Genomic DNA, 12,126 nt, shown 5'->3' with positions numbered 1-12,126 from the left:
TATTTTTAAAAAGGGGGCAATTACTTTAAATCACTGTGTGGTTTATGTTGTGCAAAAGCTATCAAGCAAGCACTAAGAAGCGATAGGAGGAGCCAGACTATTCTTTAAAAAAAGGGGGTTGGGCATTAGTTGATCTGCTGTATCTAGAACCACAGGGTTTAACAGACGGCATCAACAACAGTTTGCAAAAAACGGTGCGATACAGCGAAATTCAGGGTTGTGATTTCTGCTGGGGATACTTACTACTACTTACTCGCCAAAATATTCTGCAATTATTCTGCAACCTTTTTTTTACTCTAAGACGTCTTTAAGTAACCCATCTAACTACCGGTAATCAAGTCCAGAGATTTCTTTTTTGTTTTTTAAAATACTGACAAAAATGTTTACGCACTCATCAAAGTTGCCTCCAACTGTAACCTCGTACCTTCTGTAATTAAGCTAGCGGAAGGGTTATTTGCAGGGGTGTTTTTTGCGCTGGGTTTTGATTTCCAGGCCAAATACTGCCTGCCCTGTGTGCTTTTTGAGAGTTGTTGGGGCCTGGCTGTATACAAACTATATACAGGGGAGGGGGGCATTCTAAAGAAATTTTTTTATTTATAGTTCCTAAATTGTTACCAGCGTGAGAGAGAATAAAAAGCTACACAAAGTCATTAGAATACAATTCCGATACATTTTCATGGCTAACCATGTCAAAACACGGCTCTGAGAAATTAACTATGCCTTGAGAGGCTGTAGAGTGCACAGTATGTAGAACCTGCATTTTAATTTAGCTTGTGAGGAGAAACACCCAAATGGCAGCATATGTTACACTTTTTAAAAAGGGGAAATAAAGCTGTGAACCAGATCAGGTTCTGTCTTCACAAGTCTTATTTTTCATCTAATCTCTAATGAGGTATGTATTTCTCAGACAGACTACACTGAGAAACATCACTTTCAGATGTATCTGCATGCAAAAAAAAAGGACTAAAACAATAATAATCGTAACTTTTTGAGGAAGAAAGAATTTCTGCTATTCATAAGAAGCAGCTCCTCCTTTCCAGTTAGCCAGGAGGTGGCAGTGGAGAGTGACTCTATGCTGTTTCCAACCTCTCCAACTGTGATAAGCTGCTGCCCTCACAGAATTACATGCGCTATTAATGACTTCAGTCTTTACGTGATGACCCACTGGCGAGGAACTGCGGTGCTGGACCACGCTTTGTGAGCATTCGACGAGAGGCTCAAATCCTTGCCTCTGAGCAAATCCTATTTGGACCACACACACTAAAGTTGAGAATCCCTCCTTTTAATTCGCTCTTGTTCTTGTCTCCTTATTCAGCCTGATCGACTCGGTAGATTTACTCGGATCTTGTGCTTTCCTGGCTAATGCTCCCGGAAAGCAGGAGGAAAATCTTTAAAAGAGCTCAAACTCCCACCAGCCAGAAAAACAAAATTCACCCTTTATTCCCCCTGCAGCAAACCACTAGATGAGATGCAGTTCATATAATTACAACCGATTGCAGCAGTGGTCAACTCACAAGTGTTGCCTTGCTGTCACAATTAAAAAAAGCAACAACCCCCCCCTCCAAAAAAAACCCTTTAACATGGGGGAGGATCAGAGGCATCGAAACCCAACACACTTTGCCCACTAATAGCAGTTGAAAAGGTGAGTTGAAAGAGCGAGCTGCTTTGCAGGAGTTCCTACTCCAACGCCTACTTCTACATTCAATTATTCTGTCAGTCAGCAATAACAGAACCACTGTGGCCACCGGGGAGAAAATGGTTTCCATTCACACACACACACACTACAGAGGAAAGAACCAATATCATATTACAATTCAGTATGTAACAATGAATGACCCGTTGAGACGGCATAGCCAGTCTCTTAGACAGCACAACGCCGAGCAGCACATGACAAGAAATGCGTTTCCATTTTCTACATGACATTCACGTGTTGCCTTATCTTGACCCCAAAACAGATACTGTATATTTAAAAATGGACCTCTTCCAATTTTTAAGTAGTGTGTCAAAGTCTTGAGTCAGCTCCCCCCAAACGTCTTTTTCTTTTTTTCATTAAGCCTTTGTTAAGGTCTTTCAAAGTTGTACTTTTGACCCCTGCAATAGTAGATGGTGGATTTGAACCCAGAACCTTCTTGCTGTGAGGCAACAGTGCTGACCGCCTGATTTTGATTTTTAAACAGTCAGTAGCAACAGGTCTGATGGAGTGATGAATCCAGATTTGAAATTTATGGTTCAAATCGTCAATATGTATGGAAAAAGGCAGAAGCATCACTAAAACATGGCGGAGACTCTGTCATGGTGTGAACTGCATTTCTGCCAGTGATGCAGTGCCATCGGGAAAGTGTCTGATTAGCAAAGGGTTCATTCTTCAGAAGCCTGGAGAATTATTCCTGAAGACTCTTTCAAGAAATTACAAGTAAACTTTCCTAATAGAGCTCAGGCTGTGTTGAAGAATAAAGGCTTTGACTGTGACTTTCCAGTCAAAGTTCCTTTTCCTAGCAAAATATAAAGACATTAAAAATAAATTATAGAGAAAGAAATTATAGAGGGATGACTCAAGGCTTTTCCTTCCTGTATAGCTAGATGGGCCTGGCCATGATGGACAGTAGGTAATTAATTCTGCCTTAAAAAGAAAAAAAAAAGGTAATAACACATTTTAATCTTTTGGCGTAGACTCTGGTTTATACATTCGCCTAACAAAAAGATGCCCGGTTCTCCCAGAAGGAGGCACAAATCTGTTGGGTGTTGCACCAGGAAGGGCATCCAGCACAAACATCTGCCAAATCAACTATGGACTGCTATCTACTTTGGATCCCTTGGGAGTAAGAGAGCAGCTGAAACTAACTTATACAACGTTGACTCTGGAGAAACAGCACAAATAATACATAAATACAGTATTAATGGAGACAGCCTGTATGCAAATGAAGATACTGGGCTTTCTAGTCTGTGTCTACATTGACCTGTGTGCTGTCTCCCATGTGGCCAGCACAGCAGCTTTTACTAAAACCCTCATTTCCTGCCTGCAGCCACCCTGTGGCATCCTCTAATTCCCCCTCTCACTTCCCTTACTCACTTTCTCCATCCTGGGCTTTTCTGTTGCTACTGGTGGACCAGACACAAGCTCTCCTTTTCACCCTCGCGGTCCCTTTCCCTCCTCGCTTACGCTCTCCCATTATTTTTTTGCTCCACCTCTCTAGCTTTCTGCATGGTTCTCAGCATTTCTTTCTCTCCCTGTTTCTACATGCAGCTCACATGCTCAGCTCTCAGCTCCAGTCGCCCAGGCAGGCCAGAGTATTGATGAAGCTGAGCTGTACAAATCTGCCTCCCAGAAGACTGCTCTCTCTCACACATCTATACAACACACTACATACAGGTCATCAACCCACAACTGCTTCCTAAACTAGAATAATTGGACAGCTCTGAGACACACAGCCACTGGGGTTCATCTACAGAGGAATGGTCTCCTGGCATCCCCAGAAAATCAATTAGGTTTATTAACAGGTAGAAAGTCCACTCCATAACTCTTGCTTATTACTTGTAGTATAAATATTGTTTATTATGATAGCAGGCTGATCTTAAATAAGACAAACGGATAATAAATATAAAAATATCTCATATATCAACATTATGGGAAGAAACAAATCATCTGTTGATATTTTTGAACCTCTAAGCTTTCAACATTAAAAGGCTGAATATACACCAAAATAAAATATCATCTGAATCAGTGTTATCCACTATGTTGATTTCTATTATACTATATAGTGTTTACCCACAGACGTGGCTTCTGAGTTTGAAAAGTTAACCTGATGCAGTGCATTAAACTTGTTTTCTGTTCCACAGTGGTTTAAAGTCCTTTTTCCAGATGAAAATACATTTTGTATTGCATTTGGAGATCAAAGTTCTAGAGTCTGAAGGAAGAATGGAGAGGCTCAGAGTCCAGGGTGTTTGAAGTTCAGTGTGAGTTTGACACAGGTTGTGATGATTTGGGGTCCTCTGCTGCTGGCAGTGATGGTCGCTTCACTGTCTAAAGTCATTGCAGCTGTCAACTGGGAGATTTGAGAGCACTTCACGCTTCCATCTGCTGACAAGCTTTATGGAGATGCCGATTTTCTTTTCCCGCAGGACTTAGCACCTGCATACAGTGCCAAAAATACAACCAAACGGTTTGCTGACCATGTTATTACTTGTTGATTAGCCACCCGACACCACTGAGCTGAACCCCACTGAGAATCTGTAAAGTATTGTCAAGAGGAAGATGGGAAACATCCAACCCAAAAATACAGACAAGCTGAATAGTCCTATCAGAGTACCCTGGGCTTCAGTAACACCACAAGCAGATCGCCTCCACTCCACACTGACGCAGTAATTTGTGGAAACATGCCAACTAAGTGTAACTGAATCTAATTTTTAGAACATGTATTAGAAATCCATTTTTGATCTAAGGAAACATTCTTGTAATTCGAGATGCTGGATTTCTGATTTTCATGAGCTATGAGCCATAATCATCAAAATTTGAACAAAAAAGATTTGCACTTTAAGTGTAATGAATAGATTATATGAAAGTTTATCTTTTTGCATTAAACAATAAAACACACACACACCTTTCAATATATTCTTTTTTTCCCCCAAGATTCACTGGTATGGCAAATATCCAAGAAAACCAGAATAACAGCAGCCTGACGTTGGTGAACTTTAATACAAGAACCAGGGTGTGCACTATTAGGCTAGTGGTTAGTCATCTAGGCTAGTGGGGGCGATCGTGGCTCAAGAGTTGGGAGTTCGCCTTGTAATCGGAAGGTTGCCGGTTCGAGCCCCGGCTTGGACAGTCTCGGTTGTTGTGTCCTTGGGCAAGACACTTCACCCGTTGCCTACTGGTGGTGGTCAGAGGGCCCGGTGGCGCCAGTGTCCGGCAGCCTCGCCTCTGTCAGTGCGCCCCAGGGTGGCTGTGGCTACAATGTAGCTTGCCATCACCAGTGTGTGAATGTGTGTGTGAATGGGTGGATGACTGGATATGTAAAGCGCTTTGGGGTCCTTAGGGACTAGTAAAAGCGCTATATAAATACAGGCCATTTACCATTCATCTCCTTTCACGCTTGCTATCTAACAATGGGAAAATATTTAAAAAAAAATATTTGAAATAGAAATGAATGTGCATGTTCAATATGATAAATGGACTATTTGAGCACTCAAAGCACTTTATACTACATGCCTCCTTCATCCATTTGCATGTGCACTTTTTTATGCCTAAGTGCTTTCTATCTCACACACATTCATACTCCAATGGATGCACAGGAGAGGAACTTGGGGTTCGGCATCTTGCCTGACAGTGCTAAATCATAACTGAGGTCATGCTTCTTCAGGGATGGTTGCAAATTTAAGTTTATGTGCACTTTCTTGGCATGCAAACTGGAGCAGCCAGGGATCAAACCAACAACCTTCTGATTAGTAGATGACCTGCTCTACTTCCTGAACTACAGCCACCCATTATGTAAATAATGGTTATTTTTTCATACTTCCATGTTATAACACTGAAATGTAACCTTTCTGTATGCATTACATACTGTATTTGAGTAAACTCCAAGTTCATCTTGTGTCCTTAGACCAGAGAATAAACACTGTACATCCCAATAAGAATATTAGCATTTAGATTCCCTATTGCCAGTCTGTAAAAACAAAAAAAAGTTATGACTACTGAATGCTATTATACTGGAGTCACTTTTCACAGTCAACAACCTGTAAGCCTTGGTATGCTAATCCAGCTCCACTTAATGAAAGAGGTGATTCACAATGAGCCCAAGCAGCTGAAACTTGCAAAGGCTCGGTCATCCTCTAACAAGCTTACTGGCAATTTTTTTCTATTCTTGGACCTTTATGATGTCATAAAAACGGGGCAGAGTGGCAGTCAATCAGAAGAAAGTTGGTTTAAAGGGAGATGATCTTTATTTATCTTATCTCGGTGAAGCCCCTGAGTTTATCCTGTCTTAAACAAGCTCATTTTGCTGATAACATGCAAAGTCAGTCTATAGAGTCAGTGAGAAAATGCATGCAGCCAGATCGATTTTAATCCAGGCAACTTTAAGCCACAGGATACAGTGAAACTGGTGAGTAACAAATGGCAGGCCCAGGGTAAATCAACATGACATCATTATTCAGCAGTCACCAGTTAGGCATCGACTCTGCACAGCCTTTCTTCCAAACAACTCTCAGCCGATGGTGTTTATTTTAGGCAACGGTCTAGACTTAATAACACAGAGAGAGTTGAACTGAGTAAGCAGGTATAAGTTAAAAAGATTTAAAACAACTACACTAATATTTATTGAGCGATGGTAAATTAGTGTCAGATATTTTCATACTAAATTCTCCAGGTAGCTTGGAAGCAACATCTCAAATTTTAATTGCTCCTGTTGCTTACTTGTGAAGATTTGATATTGGGATTTGTCACCTTTTTTCAACAGCAAATTAGGTGTTCAAGGCTAAACTGCGATTTTCAACCATATGAAGAGTGTCACTAAACCCTGCTATAAATGTTGCCGTGAGATGGAATCAGTCTACAATCAGTCTAATATCTGTCTGCAATTGAATTGGGCCAAGTTGGCAATTGCATCTAATCTGTCTCTGATAATACAGGAAACAACTGCAGCAAATCATTCAAAATCCCATATCTGTTGCACTCTACATAGACAGAAATGTACATTTCACTTTTACATTTGTGATGAGGAAGCTTCCTGCTCCAAAGGAACACAACCACAGTGCAACCAGCTGAGTTGTGCTCAATGGCAACGATTAATTCAGACTGATAGCAACACATTGACAGTCTGGCTGCATTTATAAATTAGAAGGCAGTTATTTGCAAACCTTTAACTAACTCTCTGAGAGTGATTGCAGTGCACATCAGACTGAAACTGTTGCAAAAAGGTTGCCTTATATCAGGCAATCTGCACAATCCCCTTGCAATCAAGAGTAGTTATGAATGTGCAAACACCCTCAAATTCTAGGCAACCATTTAATCACCGCAAGGTGCAATCGGTCACAGAACGGGAAAAAATTCTATACAATCACCAGGCAGCCACCGACGTTTTTGTTGATGCAAGGAGGTCGCTTGTCTGTTTTTACTTTTGTGACTGAGCCATTACTTTGACTGAATTAGGAGGCAGTTTGTCAAGCTAAGTGTGTTTTTTTTCCAGCTGAGCAGCTTTAATTTCATTTTTCTCGTCTAACCTTATCACAGGATGGAGGAGCATGTTCATAGTATACCCTGAGCACACATTTATTTAATAAAAGATCAACATTTGGTGTCCATCTATCAATACAATACTGCAACACAAAATATCACGCTATTATCCTGTACTATGCACTCGTATTTGTTTCCCCCACTCCTAGTTATAATGGCTTTATAACAACAATAATGGGTTTATACTTTAAGAAACTGTGAATTGATTAGACATATATTACAAGCACTTGACAGATTAATCAATAGTAAGAGTACCAGATCTGCTATAAGAACTTTTTTCTTTTTTAAAGTTATACTGCTCCACAATCTGGTAATCTAGACCCTGCACACAAAAAAGTCCTGCATCTTTGTTCTCTGACCTGGGCCTGATTTGGGTGAGAAAAAGTCAAATTAGTGAACAAAGTCAATACAAGAAAACTTTCAAGACTCCACTATCCATCTTTCTCACACACAGAAAACCAGTAGTCCAATCAGTCAGGCTAAAAGAAAGGAAAAACTGCTGATCAAAGAAAACAGTAAGATCGGGTTACTCTGTTCATTTGATAACCTGAACCTCAAAGGGCCACAAAAGCAAAATCCAGATGATAAAAACTTGAACTTAGTGTGAACTTTCTTTAGTCTGCAACCAATATGAAAGTATATCCACCTACAGACGTCTCACATTTTCACACACACATGCACACACACACACGCGTAGTCAATACTGTGTTGCGTTAATGGAAAAATCCAATAAATAATAGCACTGTGTTCGCATTGGCCAGGCAGGCCTGGTACATGACATGTGGTCAGCACATTGAACAGAAGTGATAAAAGCTTGGAAAAGACTTTGAAGGCCAGAGTTGTAGCTGCAAGGCCAATACATCGGTTTCTTTGCTCCACAAATACGCTGCGCCGAGCAATTCACTCAAACATGTGACTGAGCCAGTTCTTGTGTTGATGGTCTTTAAACATCAAAGCAACACTGAGCATGTGGTTTCTCACACATCATGGTTTTGTGTGAAAAAAATATGCACATATTTGTTTCTGAGTCAATGAGAAGACAAAAGTCTCAAATGCATTGCTGAATTGCAACATTCCTCCTGTCAGTATCTGATCAACAGTGAAAGACAAACAGCGAGATGGACATCGTCCATTAAAAGACCATAATGAAGTGCAGTAAATAAAGTCTTTAAACAGATAGTTTATACTGCCTTAAAGTTAAATGCATGTATTTTCCTTCCGCTGTATATGTTTTTCAAATAAATAAGACTTCCACTGTAAGGCTACACTTAACACAAACAAATTGACATGTATTGGTAATCCTGACCTAGTTCACCTAGTTGAGACTGATAGCAAACGAGAGTTGCACCAACGACAACATACAGCTGAAGCTAAGATCTTTTGCAGGTATTTGATCACAAACATCTTTAAGACCAACATTAATTTATTTAAGAGGACTGACAACGATTCTACTACTTATTTCAGTCTGCATATTATAAGGCTAAGATACAGAAAGGGTCGACTTTGCATCTGATTTGCCAGCGATTATGACTGCCAAAAATAATAAATAAATAAAGACGGCTAACTCATACTGCCCCACAGACTGTCATAGTAAAAAAAAAGGTTAAGCCTTGCCTTATAACTGATAACTGATCTGTGGAAAGTGCAAAAAACACTCCTGTGCATCAAGTGAAACACACAAAGAAAATGCATGAATACATCTCATAATCTCATAATAAAGGCTGTAAAACGTTGCAGTGCAGCCGTTAAGGGACCCTACAAATACTTATGTCAATAATAATAAATAATAATAATTAACACTCTTTTGATTATAAGTATATTTGTCCCTTTTTACTCTTTTTACCACCAGAGAGGGAGACACACGGCCCCTCATCTCACTAGCAGCTGAAGAAGTTGGCGTTAACAACACTAATAGCAGTGACCCTGTAGCCACACCAGCTGTCTGTTATCATTAAGGTAGCAGCTAGCAGCTATGGCTAATAATAAAATGATACGGTTAATGTGGGAGATAAGCAGTAAATGTTATCAGTCTTGCTCATTCGCAATGTTAACAGGCAGAGTTAAACGGACAGAGAGACAGACAACTTAACAGGATAACCCAGACATCTATTTCTTGAAAGTGTCATGTTTCTCTTAAGGACACAGACTGATACAGAGAAAACCCCACCAGCAGCTAGACGGAAACAGTAGTAGTCTATCCAAGCTGCCATAGGCTGAGAGGCAGAGTACACCCTGGACAGGTCACCCCTCTGTCACAAAAATAAGACAGAGAGGATTCACACTCATATTCACACCTGTTGGCAATTAAGAATCACCAATTAACCTAACTCTATGTCTTTGGACTGTGAGAGGAAGCCAGAGTATCCGGGGAGAACATGCAAGCTCCACACAGAAAGGCCAGATGGCAGATTTAAACATCAGGGCCTTCTTGCTGTAAGGTAACAGTGTTAAATACCATGCTGCCCTGATTGTGGATCACTGTGCTGAATACTTGGTCTCAGTTTCAAATTTGGTACAACCATAAACACCTCGTAACCTCACCGCTGGGTCCTTTTTATACAAACCTTCCTGTCCTTGCTTATGTTTCCACTTGAATTAGTTCAAACAAAGGACGCTGTATCTGCTTAAATTTCAAAGACATCAAAGTCAAGTGACAACGCACTGCTTACATAAAAGTAGCACAAATGAAATTTTACTATTTATCTACGTTATTAAGGCTCAAGATAAAAGGTGTGTTTGTGAGTGTATGTGAGTTGTTGTGGTTTCTAAACAGACAAGCCCATCTCAAACGGCAGAAGGCAGAAGATGGGAATGGATGTGGATAAAAGTCCATGAAAACGCCATTTAAACAGGAGTGTAAATCTACCAAAGAGAAACCGAGAGAGAGACTGTGATTGTGCTTGAGAGTCTGTGTATGAGCTTACTTTGATTCAACTGTGACCCTGACCTGAATAAGCATCTCATTACAGGGATGGATAAATGGTTGTATGAATAAATGGATGGATGCATGTGTGACCTATTTTTTTAAAAACACCACGTGAGAGAAAGAGCACAAGATCAAGAGACACAGACAGTGAGATAAAGACATAACTGCTTCTGACAGACGTCAGGGATCAAACAGTTTACATTTATATATTTTAATTTCACTCTGACACTTTGTTTGCTGACTCACTTTAATACCGTCTAATATTTCCTTGTTTTATTTCGCTTTCAAATATTTTCCTTTAGCAAAACCTGTTCTCATTTTATTAATATTTATGGTAATCTTGCTCTTTTTATTAACATTTGTACTTAATCAGCTCAATTTTTTTTAACAGAGCTCCTTCTTTCGTTTAGTTTTTATCTTATAAAACAATTTAGCTCTTATTTAAGAGACAGAAGCTTGTCAGTCAAGATAGGAAATTGCTCATCTACCTCTGCTCCAGTACCAGAGGCTCCACTATGGGACCTCTCTTATTTACACATGCTTTCCCTCGGCTCGATTTTTAAAAAATATAAGACTGCATCTTGCTGTTATGCAGATGACACACAACCTTACCTACTCGTTTCACAAAGAATGGTTGGTTGAAGAACCTGTTCAGCTGTGTGGAGAAAGTCAGATCCTAGATGCCAATGAATATCATTCAGATGAATGATAAGAAAAGTGAAGTGATCATTTTTGGACCAGCTTAGTTTCCAGTATCAGCTCTACTCTTGGTCTTCTGTGTGCTAATTTTCAAAATCAGCTTACAGATCTACGTGTTTTATTGACAGTTTATTGGATTTTAATAAACAAGAGAAAAAAGGCTATGAAAGGCAGCTTTTACCATCTTAGATATATTGCAAAAGTAAAGTCATTGTTATCCCCAGTAGACCTCAGCACAATAATCCATGCATTTATTATTTCTCGACTGGACAACTATAATGCAGAACATCTTTTCTGGCTCGCTGATTACTAGTGAAAAAAAGAGGTGTTTCTACATTTTTACTCTTTGTTTTTTAAGCCATTAGTGGGTTAGCCCCACATTACATTTCTGATCTGCTTATAACACATTCTGCCTCCAGACTTTGGACTAATATCCCATTTCAAATCATATCTATAATAATCTGAATTTAAAGACTCATGGTTTTTTAATCCTTGCTTTTAGTTCGTTCAAAGGTTTTTTTTAAATGGTGTGTAAAGTCCATGTTTATTTTATTCCTGTGTTTATCCTTGCCATGTAATTCCCAGTGTTTATTTCCCTATTGACTCTTTGTTCCTCTAATATATTCCTGTATAGTGCAATCTGATGATATCAAAGGCAAAGCACTTTGTGCCATTTCCTGTAATTTAGGCTGTTGTGCTCATACATTTTTTTTCTTTTTTGGCTGTTGTACTAAAGGAATGTGCTGCCCTACACCATCATCAAGCTGCAGTGTATACTGTCAAAACTGTTCTATATTTTATAAAGCTTGTTATCAATCATTCACCCTGATAGAGAATATAAACTGTGGAACTGATGACCTGTATGATAAACTACATTAGTGAAAATAATTTCACCATGTCAGCTTTTTTTAAAATCAGAAATGATCAGAAATGCAAAAACCTACTGTAAGCATGTAAAAATACATGCTTTTCACACTTTTACAACTAAAGTTTAATAAAGAAGCGCTGGCAGTAAATCAGTCAATAATAGCACGCCAGATTCAGGAACTGGCACCTGCGTAATCTGATATGTAACCATAAACTGAAGCACAGATGTGCCAAAACATGTTTGAGGCACACTTAACACTTCACATAGTGTGATCAAAAATTAACCACATTTAATCAAGCGTCAGGGTTTCTTGATCGCCAAGTATTGAAAGTATTACATAACTGCAGCATCTCTAAAGGGATATTCTACAGGTCAGAGTGCAAAGGAACTCAGCTAAATTATTTT

The 12,126-nt window shown here is 39.4% G+C and overlaps 1 protein-coding gene across 4 annotated transcripts in view; it reads right to left on the bottom strand.

The window, feature by feature from the left end:
- srpk2 (SRSF protein kinase 2) overlaps positions 1 to 12,126 on the bottom strand; it is an 84,408-nt gene that overhangs the window by 69,218 nt on the left and 3,064 nt on the right. The window lies entirely within an intron of this gene.

The sequence above is a fragment of the Haplochromis burtoni genome, unplaced genomic scaffold, assembly GCF_018398535.1.
Source record: "Haplochromis burtoni strain Fernald_Lab_line unplaced genomic scaffold, NCSU_Asbu1 Contig_104, whole genome shotgun sequence".
In the NCBI taxonomy this organism is placed as follows: domain Eukaryota; kingdom Metazoa; phylum Chordata; class Actinopteri; order Cichliformes; family Cichlidae; genus Haplochromis; species Haplochromis burtoni.
The sequence above is the reverse complement of the archived record's forward strand: the minus strand, read 5'-3'. Positions and strand labels throughout refer to the sequence as shown.